Below are 4027 nucleotides of genomic sequence, written 5' to 3' on the forward strand. Positions count from 1 at the left end.
CCCAGATGCTAATACCCAAAGTAGAACATAGAAGATTTTCTTTATAAACTATGTTATGCCAATTTAGCTAGACGTAACCACAGACCATGGTTCCCACAGCCCTCAGCTCAGCAATTCAGTCCCTCAGGGAGTTTGGATTTGTAAGGAGCTTCCATGACCTTTTTACATGCCATTTTTTAAGGCCACTTTTATTCTGATAAAATGAGTGGATGATGGGTTTTAAGCAGTGAAGTAACTCCATGTGATTATGTTTTTAAAAGGTCCCTTTGCCAGTTCTGTGGAGAATGTTTTTTACAGCGGGAAGAATAAGTACAAGGAGATTTGTTAAGTCCCTTTCCTCATGCTACATGTAAGAAATGACAATGGCTTGAATGTGACACCCCCCCCCCCCAAAAAAAGTCAAACTCATTGCTATGGAGTTGACTCAGCCAAGTAGTGACCCTATACGACAGAGCAGAACTGCCCCCAATAGAGTTTCCAAGGAGTGTTGGTGGATTCAAATTGCCAACCTTTTGGTTAGCAGCCATAGCTCTTAACCACTGCTCCACCAGGGTGCTGGACATGACCTAGGGAGCCTTAAATTTATATAGGTGTCTTGCCAGAAGTAGCGAGGCTGAATAAAGTCCAAAGGCTAGAGTCTATTTTTATACAAAAGTTTCTTAAGGGGTAGTAGTTAATGCTGGAATCTGTTTTGTGTGAACATTTGTTAAAATCATTATGAAAAGTTCCAGAAAGAAATGAGAGACAGCACACACAAAAACTTATTCTTTCCCATACGCAGGAGAGGGATGTCCCACCAAAGGTACTTTATCTTAGCCTACAAAGAGGCTATGCTATAGGAAAATTACGCTCTCACAAAGCAGCGTAGTGCAATTTCCTCTTGACTGACCTGACAACCCATTCCAAGTCACTAAAGCAAGAGTGGATGTTCCCAGGTTGTTCCCAGTGAAACATCACCCTAGTAACTAAATGGGTATAAAGTCAAGGAAGACTCCTTAAACCAATCATGTATTCCCATATGATATGTTTCTGGCCTTTGACAATAATGCAATTTTTCTTAATTTACTTCCCTCTGTAGTAGTATATTAGAGACTCCCTGATTGTGATTCAGTGGATTCTGTTAGTCTCTTGTGTCTGGTGCACACTGGCACATCTCTCATTGCAACGATCACCTTTGTATTTGCTTAATGAATATCTCTTTTCACGAAATTTGATTCTGGGATCTTTTTCTCCAGTGCCAGACAAGATGGTGGCTGTCAAGAGTAGTAAGAAGTAGTCAGAGTCTGGATATATTTTGAAGATAGAGAGAAGGGAAATTCCTCACAAACTGGATGTGAGATATGACAGAGAGAATAAAATAAATGATGACTTCAAGGTCTTTTAGCCTGAAAGAGTGAAAGAATTGAGTTGCAATTAACAGAAATATGAAAGACTGTATATAGTAGGATTATTAGAGAAAAATGGGAGTTCAGTTTTATACATGCTAACTTTTAAATGCCTAGTATAAAACTTCCAAGTGGTAATGTCAAAGAATCAGTTGTGTATACAAGATGTGAGGTTCATGGAGTGGTCTAGAATGCAGATACACATTTGTGAGTTGTAGGCATATAAACCAAAAAACCAAACCTGTTTTCATCAAGCAGTTAAGGGTTTGTCTACTAGCCAAAGGGTCACCAGTTCAAACCCACCAGTCACTCCATGGGAGAAAGATGTGGCAGTCTGCTTCCAGAAAGATGATAACCTTGGAAACCCTATGGGGCAACTCTACTGTGTTGATGATTGAAAGCATGAGAATGGGTGAGATTACCAGGGAGGGAGTACATATAGAGAAAATGTTCAAGGACCAATCTGTGGGACATTCTCCTATAGAATGGGTGAGGAGAGGTGACACCAGCAAAGACTATTGAGAAGAGTGAGGCAGTGAGGTAGAAAGGCACTCAGGACAGCAGTGTCTTGGAAGTCAGAAAAAAAAAAAAAAAAAGTCTTAAGATAGTGTTTGCTGACATTGAGAAGTTGTCTTATTTCCTTCCGGCTATTTTTTTTTTTTTTTTTACTGTTACAGGAATACCACAATTGTTTTCTTTAAGAAGCAGAAGTGTACTTTCTCACAGTGTAGGAGTCTGGAAGTCCAAATTCAGGGCACAGCTCTAGGGGAATTCTTTCTTTCTGTTGGCCCTGGGGGAAGATCCTTGCCTCAGTTTCCATAGCCTCAGAGTTCCTGGGGTCCTTGTTGATCCTCACATGTACTTCTGTCTTCCTCAGTTTGTCCTCCCTTGTCACAGGGCCTAATCTGTTCTTTTTGTATCTCAAAAGTCATTACATTTAAGACATACCCTACACTGATTATGGCCTCATTAACAGAACAAAGAAAACTGGTTCCCCAATGGGAATAAATTCCCATGTATAGGGGTTTGGATTTCAACACAAATTTTAGGGGGACACAATTGAATCCTTAACAGAAGTCAAGGAAGAGACGGTCTTGAAAAAGTGAGAAGCAGTCATTGGTAATCTTGACAAGAAGTTTCCATGAACTGGTGGTGTCAAAAACCAGAATGTAGTGAATTTCAAAACTGGAGCTAGGAAATCTGGATAATTCTCTAGGGGATGTTATAAAGCCATCTGAGAAACAGGGTAGTAGCTAGAGGGATATGTTGGGTCAGGAGAAACCTTGTTAAGTTAGGAGACAGCACATGTGAATATTCGTGGAAATAACACAATAGTCAGGAGGCTATCCAGAGGTTTCCCGTGCTCATCTGACTTTGGCACCGTTCTAGGTCTTGGGGATCCAGAAAAAGAAAAAAAAATCTGTCTTCATGGGCAGAAATTGTATCATGGACAGAAGCCAACTTGTAGGCTAAAAAAAATGGAAATATGCATTATATTTGACTGTCCTTATTTAATAAGTAGAAACACCATGTTCAAGAGTAGGAAAGCACATTATAAGGGATGAATAAACACTCAGGTAGAGGAGATAATCAGGTAGAGAAAGTGCTTGATGGTGTCAAGGAGTCACAGTGAGCTGGACCCTGAGAAAGGCACAAGGAAAATGAGATACTGAGATGCACAGCGGCCATCAGAGGCACACCCCATCTCCAAGACCATCCCCACTCTTACCCTGATTTTCTTCACTCAAATTTCTATCTGAAGGCTTTATATCACTTGTTCCAAAAAACTGTGCCCCCCATCCCCCTTTACAGGGGGAACAAAGAGTGTATAGGTATTACTACTGAGGATTAGAGAAATAAAGTCGACAATTGATCTAGATTTGATGTCACAGAGGTTATTTTCAACGTGCAGCTGGGTGTACAGTGAGGACAGCAAGATTTTTTTCTTAATCAGAAAACTTTTCCCCTTGGCCAGTACGGGGATTGAACCCGCGACCTTGGCGTTATTAGCACCACGCTCTAACCAACTGAGCTAACCGGCCACCTCAGGGAGAATATTTTTTTATGTTCACACACTAGGAAGATTTTTCACACCTTCTTCACTCATCCAAACGATACTTGCTTTTACATAATCTTAACTATGAATAAATGACACTCCTTTTTCAAGCTTCTCTGTATGTTTTTTGTTTCCTCTTTCCTCACTCCCGCAGAAACAGGCACAAAATCTCTACCTCCAGCAGAGATGAATTCGCTTCTCCTGTGGAAAATAAGAAATTCTGGAGCCGTCGATTTCATCCCAACAGAAACATTACTAGAGAGGGCTCCTTCAGCCTACCCCAGGAAGCAAACCTTTGAGAACGATTCAGACACCTCAGGAGAAGGACCTGGTTGATTTGGTCCCTGCTGACGTCCTGAGAATTCCCCTCCTGACAGGAAGGAACGTCCCGGTGGATCTTCCTTGCCTGTTCCGAAATCCTGGGCAGATGACCCTTCTCTGTGTTCGAGAAAATGCCCTGCAGCGTGGATCTCTGTGGGTCCATTTTGCGATTTTATTGTCATTAACCGCTCAAGTCCCTCTTTCCTTTCCCTGAGGACCAGGACTGTGTTGTCTCACTCTTCACTCCTCTAGGGTCCCAGGTGCC

The 4027-nt window shown here is 41.6% G+C and overlaps 1 non-coding gene across 1 annotated transcript; it reads right to left on the bottom strand.

Moving 5' to 3' along the window:
• Positions 1 to 3353: 3353 nt before the first annotated feature.
• TRNAI-AAU (transfer RNA isoleucine (anticodon AAU)) lies at positions 3354 to 3427 on the bottom strand. The gene has a single exon. It is a non-coding gene; the product is annotated as a tRNA-Ile (tRNA).
• Positions 3428 to 4027: the final 600 nt, after the last annotated feature.

This window comes from Elephas maximus, chromosome 1 (genome assembly GCF_024166365.1).
Source record: "Elephas maximus indicus isolate mEleMax1 chromosome 1, mEleMax1 primary haplotype, whole genome shotgun sequence".
Lineage (NCBI taxonomy): Eukaryota > Metazoa > Chordata > Mammalia > Proboscidea > Elephantidae > Elephas > Elephas maximus.